We start from the raw sequence: 18,183 nt of genomic DNA on the forward strand, positions 1-18,183 counted from the left end.
AAGCAAAAAATTCAACACAGACTTGGCTCTGGTGATAGCTGATTCTGATTAGAGCAAGTAAAATGGGATGAACATATAGTACTTGTAAACTCAAGTCTTAGGAGCTGAATCTGGTCTGGGTGTTGCTGTGTGATGATCTAATGTAATAAGTCATCCATCCACCCATCCATCCATCCAGTGTTCACTGAGAATCACCTATGGACCAGGCTTTAGATATGTTACGGTGTAAAGAGGTTAGAAAAAAAAATCACCACTAGATGTATAAGTAAGCAGATGATTATACTGTGGGATGGTAAATGCTAAATGATAACTATGATGATGTTTGAGAGCAAATGGAAGAAGCACTTAACTAAGATGAAAAGGTCAAGGGATGGTTTCTCTAGAAAGTAGTGCCTAGTGGAATGTTAGAGGATGACAAGAATTGGCCAGCAGAAGATTATTAAGGGGAAAAAACTGGAGGGTGGTTCTGTCTAATACTGGCCTCTCTGATACTGGTACTTTTAGAGTGCAGATCTCTGCCATAAGCTAGGACACTTATTAGCCTATTTTGGGGTAAGAGCTTTCCCTGAGCAGGAAACCGGGAGAAGAAACATGCTAAGAACCCTTCTCAAGTACAAAAAAGGCTGTTATTTATAATGGCTGGACACTTTTAGTATCAGAACAGCACTGAACCTCTTCATATAACCCTAAGACTGTCTCTTAGCTGAAGAGACTTGTAGGTATCAGAAGGAACACTTGTTACAGCTTACATATCTACTCTAAACAAATCCTCAACTCACACTTGAATAACCATTTTGTCCAGTTTTGACCTTAGGTAATAAGCTTGAGAATACAGGCCACAATTCCTAATAATGTTTCTAGTGGTTGGAGCCTACCCGGACACTTTCTGCTGATTTTTTTTTTTTTTAACATTGTTTAGTACGTAAGAAAGAAAAATGTTGGGGCGCCTGGGTGGCGCAGTCGGTTAAGCGTCCGACTTCAGCCAGGTCACGATCTCACGGTCCGTGAGTTCGAGCCCCGCGTCGGGCTCTGGGCTGATGGCTCAGAGCCTGGAGCCTGTTTCCGATTCTGTGTCTCCCTCTCTCTCTGCCCCTCCCCCGTCATGCTCTGTCTCTCTCTGTCCCAAAAATAAATAAACGTTGAAAAAAAAATTAAAAAAAAAAAAAAAAGAAAGAAAAATGTTAATGTGAAAGAACTTGATTACATACTATTCTTCATATTCCTCTATATTAAAAAAAATTCCAATAATCAATTACTGCTATACCCATTCAATATGGATACCATGCATCCATTAAATATTATTTGGTGGATTACTTAAAGGCGATGCTAGGTATGCTATACTTAAGTGTAAAAAGCAACTATGTAAATATACAAAATGTATGATTTTAAATTTGCATATGTAACAAAGTATCCATTTTCTTCCCCTTCCATGTCTTACCCCTTGGTGACTGGCACAGGTATTGCTATAAGAAACAGCTCACAGTCAAGAATGCACAAATGGATGTTATGTTCTAAGATTAAGCTTCTAAGTTCAAAAAACTTGCAGATTTCACAAAGGTCAATTCACCAAATGTTATATAGCAACTTCCCTTTTCCTATACAGATAAAATGGCTAGAGTTGGGGAAAATAATTTGCAGCAAGGGAAAATATTAGGAGAACATCTGTGAGGACAAGCCTTTACACAGTCATCCAGTATGTAGGAGGCCACAGTTCCTTTTCATGTCCCGCTCCTGCCTCCCATCTCTGCAGAGTGAGGCATACATGACATTGATTTAACATGAACCTAGGCCATGTCATGGAGGGAGTAACAGGCAAGGAGTGGCTACTTACCCCCAAAAAACTGTGTGATGGGAGATAAACCTGCTTTGGGGGTACATTTATTTTCTTTATCCCCCAGTTTTACTGAGATATACTTGACATATAGCACTGTGTAAGTTTAAGGTGTGCAAGCATTGATTTGATATACATATATGCAAAATGATTACCATGTTAGTTAACACCTAAATCATGTTACCTAATTAGTATTTGTGTGTGTGTGTGTTGAGAACACTTAAGATCTACTCTTTTAACAACTTTGTAAAATGTAATATCCTATTTTTAACTATAATCACTATGTTGTGCTTTTAGATCCCCAGAATTACTCATCTTATAATTGGGAGTTTGTCCTTTTTGACCAACATTTTCCCTTTTTCCACACCACCCAACCCCTGGTAACCACCATTTTAGTCTCTGTTTCTATGAGTTTGGCTTTTTTAGATTCCACGTATATGTGATACTGTCTTTCTTAGCATAATTCCCTCAAGGTCATCCATACTGTCACACATGACAGGACTTCCTTCTTTCTCATGGCCAAATACTATTATATATATATAGTACTGCTTATTTTTACTCATTCATCTTTTAATGGACACTTATGTTGTTTCCATATTTTGGCTATTGTGAATAATGCTGAAAGGACATGGGAGTGCAGACATCTCTTTGAGATCTTGTTTTAATTTTCTTTGGGTATATACCCAGAAATGGGAATGCTGGTATAATAGTTCCAATTTTTTTCAGGAACCTCCATACTGTTTTCCATAGTGGCTGTACAAATTTATATTCCTACCATCAGTGCAGAAGGATTTCCATTCTCACATTCTCCCCAACACTTGTTATTTCTTGTCTTCTTGATGAAGGTGTGAGGTGATATCTCATTGTAGTTTTGATTTGCATTTCCTTGATGAATAATGATGCTAACAACTTTTCATGAACCCTTTGGCCACTTTTGCATCTTCTTTGGAAAACTGTCTATACAGTTCCTCTGCCCATTTTTTAATCAGGTTTTTTGCTATGGAGTTGTGTGACTTCTTTATATATTTTGGGTATTTAACCCTTGTCAGATATATGATTCAAATATTTTCTACAATTCTGTAGGCTGTCTTTTCATTGTGTTGATGGCTTCCTTTGCTGTACAGATAATTTTATTTGATGTAGTTTCACTTGTTATTTTTTTTGTTGTTGCATTTGCAACAACAAAACTCATTTCCAAGACTGATGTCAAGTAACTTACTCCCTAGTGCTTTCTTCTAGAAGTTTTATGGTTTCCGGTCTTACATTCAAGTCTTCAATCCACTGTGAGTTTATTTTTGTGTGTATTGTTAAGACAGTGGTCCAATTTTATTCTTTTGCTTGTGGCTGTCCAGTTTTCCCAACACTGTTTATTGAAGAGACTGTTCTTTCTCCACTGTATATTCTTGGCTTCTTTGTTGTAAACTAATTGACCATATGTGTGTGAGTGGGTTTGTTTCTGGGTTCTCTATTATGTTCCATTGATTTATGTGTATTTTTTATGCTAATTTCATACTGTTTTGATTGCTAAAGCTTTATAATATAGTTTGAAATCAGGAAGTGTTTTTTTGTTTCGTTTTGTTTCGTTTGTTTTAGTGTGATGCCTCTAGCTTTGTTGTTCTTTCTTAAGATTGCTCTGGCTATTTGGGGTCTTTGTGATTATATACAAATTTTAGGATTTTTAAAAATTTCTGTGAAAGATGCCATTGAAATTTTGAGAGGTATTATTGAATCCGTAGATTACTTTGAGCAGTATGAACGTTTTAACAATATTAATACTTTCAAACCATGAGCATGGGATATTTTTCTATTTATTAAAGTGTCTTCTTCAATTTTCTTCATCAATACAGTTTTCAGCATACAGATCTTTCATATCCTTGGTTAAATTTATTCTTAAGTATTTTATTATTTTTGATGCAATTGTAAATACCATTGTTTTCTTAATTTCTCTTCTGATAGTTCATTGTTGGTGTTTAGAAACACAATTGATTTTTGTATATTGATTTTGTATACCGTAACTTTACTGAACTCATTTACTCTAATGTTTTTTCTGATAGATTCTTTAGCATTTTCTATACAGAATATCATGTCATCTGCAAGTAAAGACAACTTTACTTCTTTCTTTTCAATTTGGATGCCATTTATGTATGTGTGGATGTGTGTATGTATGCCTAACTGCTCTAAGACTTCTAGTACTATATTGAATAAAGGTGGTGAAAGTGGACATCCTCTTCTTATTTATTATCTTAGAAGAAAAGCTTTTAGCTTTTCACCATTCAGTATATTATCTGTGGCTTGGAATATATGGCCTTTACCATGTTGAGGTATGTTCCTTCGTATTATACTCAGTTTGTTGAGAGTATTTTTTTTTATTATTATTAAAGAATGTTAAATTTTGTCAAATGCTTTCTCTGGATCTACTGAGATGATTATAAGATTTTCATTTTTCATTTTGTTAATGTGGTCCTTTTTAAAATTTATTATTATTATTATTATTATTTTTAAGTTTGTTTATTTTGGGAGAGTGAGTATGAGCTGGGGGAGGGGCTGGGAGAGAGAAAAGAGAATTGTAAGCAGTCTTCATGCTGTCAGTGTGGAGCCCACCATGGTGCTGGATCCCACAAACTGTGAAATCATAACCTGAGCCAAAATCAAGAGTCAGATGCTCAACTGACTGCGCTACCCAATATGGTGTAGCACATTAACTGATTGTAGATTTTGAACCATTCTTACAGCTCTGGAATAAAGCCCATGTGACCATGGTGTGTGATCCTTTTAATGTACTGTTGAATTTGGTTTGCTAATATTTTTGAGGATTTTTTCATCTACGTTCATCAGGAATATTGCCTAAAATACTCTTTTCTTGTAGTGTTATTGTCTAGTTTTGGCATCAAGGTAACAATGCTGGCTGTAAAACGAGCTTGGAAGTGTTTCCTCCTCATCTATTTTTTTTTTAATTTCTAATGTTTATTTACTTTTGTGAGAGAGAGACAGAGTGAAAGTGAAGGAGAGGCAGAGAGAGAAGGAGACACAGAATCCGAAGCAGGCTCCAGACCCTGAGCTGTCAGCACAGAGTCCGACGCAAGGGCTCGAACCCACAGACAGTGAGATCATGACCTGAGCCAAAGTCGGATGCTTAACCAACTGAGCCACCCAGGTGCCCCTCCTCCTCATCTATTTTTTAAAGGAGTTTGAGAATGATTGATATTAATTCTTTAAATGTTTGGTAGAACGCAACAGTAAAGCTATCTGGTCTTGAACATCCCTTTGTTGGAAGGTTTTGTATTCACTTTCCTTACTAGTAATTGGTCTTTTCAGATATTTTATTTCTTCATTATTCAGTCTTGGTATACTGTATGTTTAAAAAATTTGTCCATTTCTTTTAGATTGTACAATTTGTTACCAATTGTTTGTAGTTGTTTCTTAGGATCCTTTGTATTTTTTATGGTATCCATTTATATTTCTACTTATCTGAGTTCTCTCTCTTCTTTTCCTGGTTAGTCCAACTAAAAGTTTTCTGTTTTGTTTGTCTGTTTTGTCTTATTTTCATTGTAATTGCTCCTCCTGTAATTTTTTCCTCCTGCTAAATTTGGGCTTACTTTGTTCTCTTTCAAGTTATTTAAGGTGCAAAATTAGGTTGTTTATTGAGAGGTTTCTTTTTTCTCGGTATGTATGTTCCACTGGTTGTTCAGGAGCGTGTTGTTTAATCTCCATGACTGTTGAATTTTCTAGTTCTCTATGTCTGGTTTCTTAACACTGTAGTCAGAAGAGATACTTGATACAGTTTTAATCTTCTTAAATGTATTAAGACTCTTTCTGTGGCCTACCAGATGATCTTGAGAATGTCCCATGTTTGCTTGAGAAGAATGTGTAACCTAGTGCTGAATGTTCTGTAAATGTCTATTAGGTCCATCTGGTCTAATGTGTAGTTTAAGACTGATGTTTCCTTGTTGATTTTCTGTTGAGATGATCTATCCATTGTTGAAAGCAGGGTACTGAAGTCCCTTGCTATTATTTTGTCACTGTTTACTTCTCTCTTCATGTCTGTTAGCATTTGCTTCATATATTTTAGGTGTTTCATGTTGGGTACACAAAAATTTATAAATCTATCCTTTTGATGAATTGGCCTTTTACCATTATATAATGACCTTCATTATCTCCTATTACAACGTTTGGCTTAATATTTATTTTATTAAAATGATAAAAATAAAAGTATTTTATTCTGCTTTCTTTTGGCTTTCATCTCTATGGAACATCTTTTTCCACCCCTTCACTTTCAGTCTGTGTATGTGCTTAAAACTTAAGTGAGTTTCTTTTTTTTTTTTAATTTTAATTGCAGTATAGTTAACATACAGTGTAATATTAGTTTTGGGTGTACAATATAGTGATTCAACAATTCTATGCATTATTCAGTGATCTTCATGATAACTGTACTCTTAATCCCCTTCACCTCTTTCACCCATCCCTCCCCAACTCCCCTCTGGTAACCACCTGTTTGTTCTTTATATTTAAGAGTCTGTCTTTCTGTCTCTTTTTTTCCTTTGTTCATTTGTTTCTTAAATTCCATGTATGAGTGAAATCATATGGTATGTGTCTTTCTCTGACTTATTTTGCTTAGCCTTATACTCTGTAGCTCAATGCATGTAGTTGCAAGTGGCAAGATTTCATTCTTTTTTATTGCTGAGTAATATTCCATTGTACATATATACCATATATCCTTTATCTATTTATTTAATAGACACTTGGGATGCTTCCACAATTTGGCTATTGTAAATAATGCTGCAATAAACACAGAGGTGCATATATCTTTTTGAATTAGTGTTTTTGTATTCTTTGGTAAGTATTCAGCAGTGGAATTACGGAGTCACATGGTAATTCTATTTTTACTTTTTTGAGCAAACTCCATTCTGTTCTCCACAGTGGCTGCACCCGTTTGCATTCCCACAGTGCACAAGGGTTTCTTTTCTCCACATGTTTGCCAACATGAAGTGAGTCTCTTGTAAACAGCATATAGATGAGTCTTGTTTTTTAATCTGTTCATCAAGTCTATGTGTTTTAATTGGAGAATTTAGTACATTTATTTATTTATTAAATATATGAAATTTATTGTCAAATTGGTTTCCATACAATACCCAGTGCTCATCCCAAAAGATGCCTTCTTCAATACCCATCACCCACCCTCCCCTCCCTCCCACCCCCCATCAGCCCTCAGTTTGTTCTCATTTTTTAAGAGTCTCTTATGCTTTGGCTCTCTCCCACTCTAACCTCTCTCTTTTTTTTTTCCTTCCCCTCCCCCACGGGTTTCTGTTAAGTTTCTCAGGCTCCACAGAAGAGTGAAAACATATGGTATCTGTCTTTCTCTGTATGGCTTATGTCACTTAGCATCACACTCTCCAGTTCCATCCACGTTGCTACAAAGGGCCATATTTCATTCTTTCTCATTGCAACATAGTACTCCATTGTGTATATAAACCACAATTTCTTTATCCATTCATCTAATATATTTTAAGGAATTATTTTTAGGTATGGACTTACTATTCCCATTTTGTTAACTTTTTTTCTAGTTGCTTTGTAATTCTTTTGTTCCTTGCTTCCTCTCTTCCTTTATGGTTTGATGACTCTCTTTAGTGGTATGCTTAGATTTCTCTTTTTCTTGATATATGTGCTAAAGGCTTTTGCTTAGTATGTTCCACTGGGTTTACATAAAACGTCTGATATTTATAACAGTCTTTCAAAAGATATAACAACTTTGAACATATACAACAGCTCTACATTTATACACTACCTCCCCACCATTTTATGTTTGATGACACAATTTACATCTTTGTACATTGTGTATTCATTAATAAATTATTATAGTTATCACTTTTACTGTTTTTGTTAACCTTCATACTAGAATCATAAGTGATTTACCCACTATTATTATGACATTAGATTATTCTGAATTTATCTATATATTTACCTTTACCATTTGATATGTTTTCTTGCTGTGAATTCATGTTTTTTTGTTTGGTCTTGAAGAACTACCTCTGAAATTTCTTGTAAGGCTGGTCTATTGTGATGAAATCCTCTGGCTTTACTTGTCTGTCAAACTTTATCTGTCCTTCAATTCTGAAGGACAATTTTGCCAGGTATACTATCCTTGGTTTGCTGGGTTTTTTGTTTTGTTTTGTTTGTTTTTCTTTCAGCACTTTGAATATATCATGCCACTTATTTCTGGCCTGCAAAGTTTCTGTTGAAAAATCTGCTTATAGTATTTTGGGGGTTTCCTTATATGTAACAAGTTGCTTTTTATTGCTTTTAAGAGGTTCTCCTTGTTGTTAACTTCTGACAAGTTAATTATAATGTGTTTACTGTGGATCTCTTTGAAGTCACCTTGTTTGGAAGTCTCTGGGCTTCCTGCTTCTGGATGTTTGTTTCTTTTCCTGGGTTAGGGAAATTTTCAGCCAATTTTCCTTTGAATAAGCTTTCTCTCCTTCTTTCTCTCTTCCTCTTCAGGGCCCTCTGTAATGTGTATATTGTTATGCTTCATGTTGTCCCATAAGTTCCATCATTGTTTTTCATTTTGATTCTCTGATTGGATGAATTCCACTGCCCCATCTTTAGTTTGTTGATCCTTTCCTCTTCTTGATATAGTCTACTGTTATACCCTCTATTGAATTTTTCAATGCAGTTATTGTATACTTTAGTTGTGTGATTTCTGCTTGATATTTTCTTACATTTTCTCTTTGTTGAGATTCTCACCTTGTTTAGCATATTTATGACCATTATTTTGAACGCTCTGTGATTTAACTCACTTATCTTTATTTCATTAAGGTCTATTTCTGGAGTTTTGTCTTGTTCTTTTGTTTGAAACATATTCCGTTGTTTCTTCATTTTCCTTGGCTCTCTGTGTTGGTTTCTGCACATCTGACACAAAAACCACCTCTCCCACTCTTGACAGAGTGGTCTCATGTAGGGGAAGAACCTTGTTAATCAGCCCAGCTTAGTTCTTGGTTGTCTCTCAAATATTTGTGAGTTCCCAATACGAAAGGGTTCTTGGCGCCTCCCTGTATTTGAAGATATGCCTATACCAACCTAGGTTCAAGTCAATTGGAAGCTGTACCCTTAGGCAGCAGCTGGGAAAATATGTAGTTAGGCCCCATTGTTAGCTAAAATGCAAAGGGAGATACTCAAATCAGAAGGCAGAAAGTTATCAGTAGAAAGGAGGAGGGGGAAGGACAAAAGCAGGAAAGGAATGTGTTTTGCTCTGCAGAAACAGCAGTTCCCACCAAGGACATGCCCAGCTAGATATTTCATCTGATAGGCTCTTGCTAAGTGTTTCACCTGGGAGCACCTTATGTGAGCTATGTAGAACTGAGAACCTATATAGAAGCCCTTCACACTCCTGCCCCATTATCCTGAAGTTATCTGTAGCTTATTATAATACTAAGATCTCCTCCTGTGGGTGGGGTTTTCTGCCATTTTTGAACATACAATGTATTCACTAGCACATTGATTTGCTAGTATGTGCAATAATCAAATTGCCTAAAAATTTGTATAAGTTCCTTAACATATAATGCAAGCTCTCTGCCCCCACTTCCTAATTCACTGAATAATAGCTTACTGTACTAACTCCATGGGGAGACAGTGCTTTGAGAGCTATCTTCTGTCTCCTTACTTGTAACAAGTAATAAAAAATTTTTTGCTTTCACACTTCCTTGGGTTGTGTGTAACATAATGCACCCTAAGCAGTAAGCCCCTTGAGCTCAGTTACACCTTCCTTCTAGGGAAATTGGGAGATGGGCATTTTTGCCTGCTCTCTCTGCATCTGGCCCAGGTGAAAGTCAATGGGGGTTGCTTCTGCATCCATTAAGAATGCCTTGTTTGCCACAGTCTTATGGGATTCATGAATGCAAGTTCCACTGGCTATGAGAGCAGGGTGATCCAGAAGCTCATCCCTTGGGCAGCAGGCACAAAAGCTGGGGCACCAGTCATGTGTACAAGCTTCATTCAGGGAGATACCAGAGATTCAGGAGATACTTCGCATGAACAAGAGGGAGAGGGCAGGAGATGTGTTCATAAGTTTCCCTGGTCTCTGGGGCAGATCTCAGTGAGCTCTTAGCAGCATGCTAAAATAGACAACTGATCCTCGGGCAGCAGCTTTTAAAGTATTGAAATCGACCTTTCTCAGGGCAAGGCTGGGAGGTGGGCATTTTTATCTGCTCACTCTGCACTGAGCTCTGTGGGGATAGCTGGTTGAGAACTGTTTCTTTGTTTGCTAGAGTTCTGTGGGAATTGTGAATTGAAGACCCACTGGTTACCAGAGCCAGTTACTCCAGAGTTAGGTGGTAGCAGCTAAAGCTGAGATGAAGGTATGTGTATTAGCCCCTTCCTGGGAGATACTGGTGATTTGAAGGAGGCAAGAGGGATAAGGTGGGGATACCTCCACTGGCTTCCCTGGTCTCTGAAGAGGATGGCAGTCAACTTCTAGATGTGTACTAAAAAAGAAGCCTGACCCTCAAGCAGTGCCTTTTATTATTAATAGACTCTTTTCAGAGAAAGACTGAGAGGTGGACATGTCTTTGCTTCTGCTAAGCCCTGTGGTATAGCTGTAGGAGTCCTCTAGAGCCTGTTAACAATTGTTTCTTTTTTGGTATTGGTCTTGTGGGTCTCTGGATGCAAGCCCCAGTGGCTTCAAAGTGAGGTGTTTTGAAGGACCATCCTTGGGTGGGAGTCGTCAAATTTGGGGTGCTAAACGTGGAGTCCAAACCCTTCACTCCTCATGGAAGAGCTGGGAGTTGAGCGTTCTGTCCCAATTGTATATTCCTATCGTAGGGATGGGGTTTATGATGACAGTATGTCTCAGCTTTTCCCACCAGTTTCAATATGGTAATCAATATTCAATGTGTAGAAGTTGCTCAGATAGCTTCCAGATTTCTTTCAGAGGGAATTGCTTTATGTGTAGCTGTGCACTTGATGTGTATGGGGGAGGAGGTAAGTTCAGGAGCCTCCTATGTCACTGTCTTGACTAGCACTGAACACTTTAAAAGTATTTAATTACTTAGAGAAATATTAGTAGTTCATCAAGAGTTTTAAGTAGTGTCCACAGTTCCCTTATTGGAAAAATGAGGGAGTTAAAGTAATCATTTCCAGCTTTTACATTCTAGGCTTGCAAGATGACAAAAGAACATCCTAAGGATCCCATCTGTACACTCACATACTAGACTCAAAAGTATCTAAATTCTCTGCTATGTCATTTAGATATGTGAACACAGCAACTAAATAAATAGTTTACCAACTTAGCTACTTTATGGTTCTATTCATTTCCCATAATAAATTAATGTGTGGTGTGTGTGTGTGTATGTGAGTGTGCATGGAACGAACAGAAACCTCTTTGAAACAGAGAATAAAATAAAATAAATACTAAGTATGAAGTGGTCTGGTGAATTCAATTTCAAAGGCAGGAAAGCATCCTAAACATCTCACATTTGTATAAGGTTTTAGAGTTTTCAGACCTAGAATCTGGAATTCTTGACCTCTTGTTTGGGTTCTTTATACTTATCAAAGTGCTTTCCTGAAGCTCCTTCTCCTATCTCATAACACAGCAGAACAACACTAGCTGGGAAGGTCTGGCTTCCCCATGTCCCCCAGCTCCAGCCACTATGCAAGACTGAGGTGGATAAATTGCAGCAGGACTTGGAAAAGGGAAAAGATGGAGCCAGAGCCATTTCTCCTTTCCTCAGCTGATTCACTTCAGAAGTCCATGGCATTTAGTTTTCTTAACCCTCCACTCACTGGCAAACCACATGCTTTATGGGTTCATAGAAATACAATTGATGGTGAATTTACATATTCCCTACCTTGAACCTAAGATAGTCTTACCCATAGGTTGACTTCAAATCAGTATGGTTGAGTCCTTATTATGAGCTACTCAACTCCTATTTAAAAGACAGAAAGTCCTCAATAAATGTTAGCTGTTACTGCTGTTGTGATTTCTGTCAGTATTACTATCAGTAGGATCTTCATACCGGTCTTTGTGCTTTCAACACATTTATGAATGACTCTAACAGTTGTTGAGATAATCTGTCATCTTTTCCACAGTAACTGTCCTACTGTCTTCTCTTTGAACCTTCTGGGACCTCTATTTTCTTCTACATTGAAACTACCACAACTAACCAACAATTCTACTAGGCTCTAAGTTTCTTTTTTAATTAATACTCCCTCTGGCTCTGTGTTTGCCCATAAACTTTATTATTATTACTCTCATCCTTAAATGAAGGGTAAAATTTAAAACAGATGCATGCTATACATACAGTGTTAGAATGTAAAGAGATTTTCTTTTCTCAGTTGACATCATTTTCTGCTAAGAAAAACTGAACACCATGGGTAAAGTACATGACTGGAAATACTTGTGATATTCCCACCACAATGAATATCTTTATCCTAATTTAAAATTTGATTCACATTTGGTTCCATCTGCAAACCTGAGTCATTTTGAGGTAAGAAGAAATAAAAGAAAGAATATGAAATTGAATACACAGCAAAAATAATGTCTGTTTAAAAAGATATTATTATTTACTAATTATTTACTAAGAGCTTTCCCTTCAAAAGGTATATTAGATGTCATATTCAGAAGTCGAGCACTTCTGAACATCCTTAACAGGATCTGCATCCTTAACATTGTTAATTGTTTCTGAGTTTAAAATCCTTCTCCTACCAAAGGAGTTAAATGGACCTGGATTTGAATTTGTAGTTTTGTGACAGTGGTTAAGTTGTTAACATCTCTTAACCTCAATGTTCTCGTTCACAGAATGTGACTAACTTGGGCTCCTATGTAATGCTGTTGTGAGGATTGAAGGAATCTAACAATGCATGTGAGAGTTTACTCTTTAAACACAGTGCCTAGAAGAGAACAGGCTTTTAATACATATCTGTTTCCTTGTTTTCACTCTTCATAATTTTCTATCTTTCTATGGTTTACATTTGAAATCAGCACTCAGTGATGTTGCAATCAGAGAGGGTGGTGTCTGACATGATCTGTGAATGCACAGGATGAGGGACCAGAAGAGGATGTAAGAGGCTCTGTACGTGTGGGGAGGAGAATATCCTTATTTTCAGCCAAAAATACTTCCTTTAGGCTTTACTGGGAGACAAAAACTCTCAAGTGATTTGGGCCTTATCTTAGTATAATATTCATAGCTAACTCCTCAGGGTTGTTTGTTCTTTATTTAGCAAATGGAAACTGCCTGATACCTTCAGTTGGTGCCATTTCATCAAGCAACATTCCACAGTGTTTGTGATCCAGTGTTTTTTCCATTGGCACACAAGCCTGAGATTTCCTCTTTATGGTAGGACATCCTACTGTATTCATGGTTAGTGTCACCGAACCGGATAGACGAGTCCCTTGGCCTGAACAACTCTAGATGCTTTGCCAGTTCTCACCTGAATTAACTGGTAACTCTGGGGAAGTTATGTAAAATCACACAGAAGAAGTGAAAATTATCTTGAAATGGAAACATATGTTCCATGCCAAGTTGGGAAGGATCAAATGTAAAAAAAAAATCAGCAATTACCAGACAACAGATTTCTTAAGATAAGAGATCCTGTCTTACTTCTGATGTCTCCACTGCCAAGTTCCTGAGAAGCCGTAAGACTACACACACGCACACGCACGCACGATGCACGCGCACACACACACACACACACACACACTTGCACATACATTCAGTATATATTTATACATTATACTATAATACACATTTATATATCATGCTGTTTCAAAAACTATCAATATATACCAAAACCCACTCATATTATATATTAATATATTTACTGAAGTGTAATTATTTAACTTAGGAGAATGGTATGAGGTTTTTTTTCATCTGGTCAACCTCTCTCTTTTCAGGTATGTATCTCAGCCCAGATATTGCCTCCCTTTTATAAACTTCCCCTTACCCTCAATAAGGTCAGATATTTTGTTCTCATCCTACTATCAAACTTTTTTTCTGCAATGGCCTTGTATATTTGTCTTTTTCCCGAGGCACCTGTAAAATGTAAGTCAATCCAGACGAAAAAGCAATACAAAATTTGAAGAATTACTTCCTACTTGGAATCTTGACTGAAAATAGATCTCCATTATGCAAAATGGCACATCAGTTCCTATTTAAAACCATCAAACATCGCCTTAGAAGCCATAATGAATGAACATTGCTGTTAAATCATATCTTGCCCAAAAGATTACATAGATCACCAGAGAAGCATGAAGTTTGCATACCTATCAACCTAACTGAAATAAGAGGGTCTTAATGTTCCTGAGACTAAGCATTCCTCAAATCTCCTGGATTTCTTTGGGTAGCTCTGGCAAAGAGGATATATTCTTCCCTTTACTTTTCTACTTGGTCTCCCCATTTGACAAACTACCACATGCCAGTTCCACCAGCAGAGAATGGTCATTATGTTTACTGCATTAAACATCCAACTGTGACATGTATTCATACAGAAATCTACATGACACTTTATCTTCTGGTTTTCCATTTTTATCACTGACCTTACATGATTCAATTTAGATGTTGTGGTTCATGGCTAGATTTGTTGGTTTTGGCAATGGGAACCTAAATGAATAAAGAAAGTTCGTGGCTTTTCTAATATGAAATGATTCTAAAATATAACAAAAGGACATATTTTTCCCTCCTTTTCATTTAGAAAACATTATTGAATGTCTTCTATGTACCAAGTACAATGTTAAGAACTTGATAACTGATGGAAAAGTATTTCCACAGTGGCTGCAGCCATTCACATTCCCATCAATAGTGCACAAGGATTCCTTTTTCTCCATATCCTCACCAACACTTGTTTCTTATTTTTGACTTTAGCCATTCTGACAGGTGTGAGGTGATATCTCATTATAGTTTGGACTTGCATTTCCCTGATGATGAATGACGCTGAGCATCTTTTCACATGTCTGTTAGGCATCTGTATGTCTTCTTTGGAGAAATGTCTGTTCATGTCTTCTGCCCTATTTTTTTAATTGGATTATTTGTTTTTTGGGTGTTGAGTTTTATAAGTTCTTTATGTATTTTGGATACTAACCTTTTATCAGATATGTCATTTGTAAATACCTTTTCCCATTCCATAGGTTGCCTTTTAGTTTTGTTGATTGTTTCTTTCACTGTGCAGAAGGTTTTTATTTTGATGTAGTCCCAATAGTTTATGTTTGCTTTTATGTCTCTTGCCTCAGGATACATATCTAGAAAACTGCTGCTATGGCCAGTGTCAAAGAAATTACTGCCTGTGCTCACTTCTAAGATTTTTATTGTTTCAGGTCTCACATGTAGGTCTTTAATCAACTTTGAGTTTGTGTATGGTATAAGAAAATGGTCCAGTTTCATTTTTTTGCATGTAGCTCTCCAGTTTGTTGAACCATTTGTTGTCAACACCATTTTTTGAATGGATATTCATTCCTCCCTTGTCGAATATTAATTAACCATATATTTGTGGGTTTATTTCTGGGTTTTCTATTCTGTTCTAGTCATCTATATATTTGTTTTTGTACCAGTACCATACTGTTTTGATTACTGTAGCTTTGTAATAAAACTTGAAGTCTGGAATTGTGATACTTGAAGTTTTATTTTTCTTTTTCAAGATTGCTTTGGCTATTTGGGGTCTTTTGTGGTTCCATACAAATTTTAGGACTGTTTGTTCTAGTTCTGTGGAAATGTTGGTATACTGATAGGATTGCATTAAATCGGCTTTCTTGCTAATCTTGCTTTTGGTGGTATAGATATTTTAACATTATTTGTTCTTCCAACCTGTGAGCATGGAATGTCTTTCCATTCCTTTTATAGTCTTGAATTTCTTTCATCAATGTTTTATAGTTTTCAGAGTACAGATCTTTTACCTCTTTGGTTAAGTTTATTCCTAGATAAAGATTTTATTGTTTTTGGTGCAACTGCAAATTGGATTGTTTTCTTAACGGTCACTTTCACGTGGTTTCACTTTCTGCTGCTTCATTAGTGTATAGGGATGCAACAGATTTCTGTACATTGATTTTGTATCCTGTGACTTTACTGAATTCATTTATCAGTTCCAGTAGTTTTTTGGCGGAGTCTTTAGGATTTTCTCTATATAGTATCATGTCATCTATAAATAGTGAAAGAAGGAAAACATAATTTGAATTTAAGCAATTTTCTAGAGCATCCTAATTAGGATTGTTTTTAGTTCCTTAGGATGATCTGGAGATACATATGAGAAGTCTCTGTATATATTTTAGCATTTATTGTACATATAATATATAAATGTATAAATATGTATGTTATATATATTTATGTATAATGAACTATACATAATTCTCTTTACAAAGTGTTTATTAATCTTAACAGATACTGTTGCTACTTTTTAAAAATTCTAAGTTTAAGACCCTATTTATGTATCATGTCTATTTTCTACCTACTTACCTACCTAACTACCTATGTACCATCTATGTAACTTCAAGCCAAATGTGCCCTATTTGTCATTAGATGAATAATCTGATATCTAGAGTAGGCAAAATCAGTTGTGCAGTATTCCTCACTGAGTTCTGGTATATTGAACATTTCTGACTAAAAATGCTACACCATACACTATCACGAGGATAAAGTCATGGTAAATAATGTATAAAGGAACGTGATGAGGACTGCAGACCCGAGTAATACAGGGTTTTGGAGGGAATCTGATGTCCATTTAATATTTTCTCACAGATTTTAATACACATCCCACTCTATTTACTCCACACAGCAACCACCTGGCATATATTTTGGCATAGAGAGGTAGGAAAATATGAGTTTTGGAATCCAAAAGATGGGGATTCAATCCCTGCTCTATCAGGATGGGCAAGTGATTTATCCTCTGGAATGCCAGTCTCTTCATTCTTACATATGGAGATGTCCATACAGGGCTGCTTGACATTCAAATGCAATCATTTGTGCACACAGAAGATACATAATAGGTTCCCAATTCATTTTGGTATAATGTGGTCAATAACAGAACCAGAGCCAACTTTCCAAATATGTAATTCATTTGAATTCAAAACCATGAAGACAGTTAAAATAGCTTAATAAAGCATATCTTGCATGCTTTTTTTTAAATCTGAAAAATGTAGGAAGAAGATTTTCTTTTAAAAGTTTTTCTGAAATTCCTCACTTTGCAGCTCTTGAATAAGTGCTATTAGATCCATTCAAAAATTTGGTATTTTGCCTTTGTTCATATTGAGCTTTTAAAAAGTTTTCTAACTTTTGCTGATGTTTACGCCTCTGAATATTCATCAGGTTTTACGGCTCACTCAGGAAAAATCTCCCTCTTTTCTTCTCTCAATCCATTTCCAACCTGGCTCCTCAGCTATTTTATCTAGATTTTCTGTTCTCTAAGGCTCTGTCCTCTAGTATTCATCTGGGCACCTGCTTTCTTACATTTAAGGTTTTAATTTAGTTGGGTGGCAAAATCCCTCAACACCTGTGACTTTTTGTATCCCCCAAAGTTCTTAGCACAGTAACAGGCTGACAGTAAATGTTCAACATGCTTTTGTTGCTTGTACTTAACTAAAAAAAAAAATCTTATTCTAAGTATGTGAGCCAGTGGCAAGTTATGAATACAAAAGCTTGAGTTTGGTGCTCTTGTACCTCTTGTCAAATCCTAAGATGTCACATCTGAGATGTGAATTCTTATAGTTGACATCAAAAAGGTACCAATGGTGACTCATTGCTCCAAAATTTCAAAAGGCCTTCCCTACTATCACTTGTCCTAACTTGAAATTCCTTCATTTCTGAACCCTGTTTCATGAAAAGAAGCCTTGGAATGTATTCTTCTTGAGATAAGCATGTTACCTTTCTTGAGATAATTTCATTAGGTTAAAATAATTATTGAGGATATAGCAGAGCCCAACCTTGGCTAAGGGCAGAAGAAGGAACTGGATTTTATTTGGAGCAGTTCCTTATTTGAATAAATGTTTACTGAAGTGAGTAAGCAGAGGCATTTCCATCTAAAACTTGGAGAGGAGACAGGAGAAGGGGAAGTTCAGAGAGGCAGGAGGCTACATTTTCAGGAGTCAATTTTAAACTCTGTGCCTGTGCATTACAGACAAAACAGTATAGGAGTTCTAGGTACAATGTACCGTTCTTCTTCTAGGGTCATTATTCATCTCTGCATCTCAACATCTAGTACAGTCACAGAAACATTTGTACTGAAAAATTGTTCCTGTGTGACTCTGGACTTCTCCAGAGACAGTTTATTGATCAAGGTAAAACAGAGGACCAAGTTAAAAATGTGACAACATAGTGGGAAATCTTGTTACAAAAAGAAGGTACTAAAAGAAGGTTAGGTGACATAACAGTTTCCCTGAG

The sequence above is a fragment of the Lynx rufus genome, unplaced genomic scaffold, assembly GCF_022079265.1.
Source record: "Lynx rufus isolate CCGP_SWC_20201006 ecotype Redwood Valley unplaced genomic scaffold, mLynRuf1.p SCAF_15, whole genome shotgun sequence".
NCBI classification, from domain to species: domain Eukaryota; kingdom Metazoa; phylum Chordata; class Mammalia; order Carnivora; family Felidae; genus Lynx; species Lynx rufus.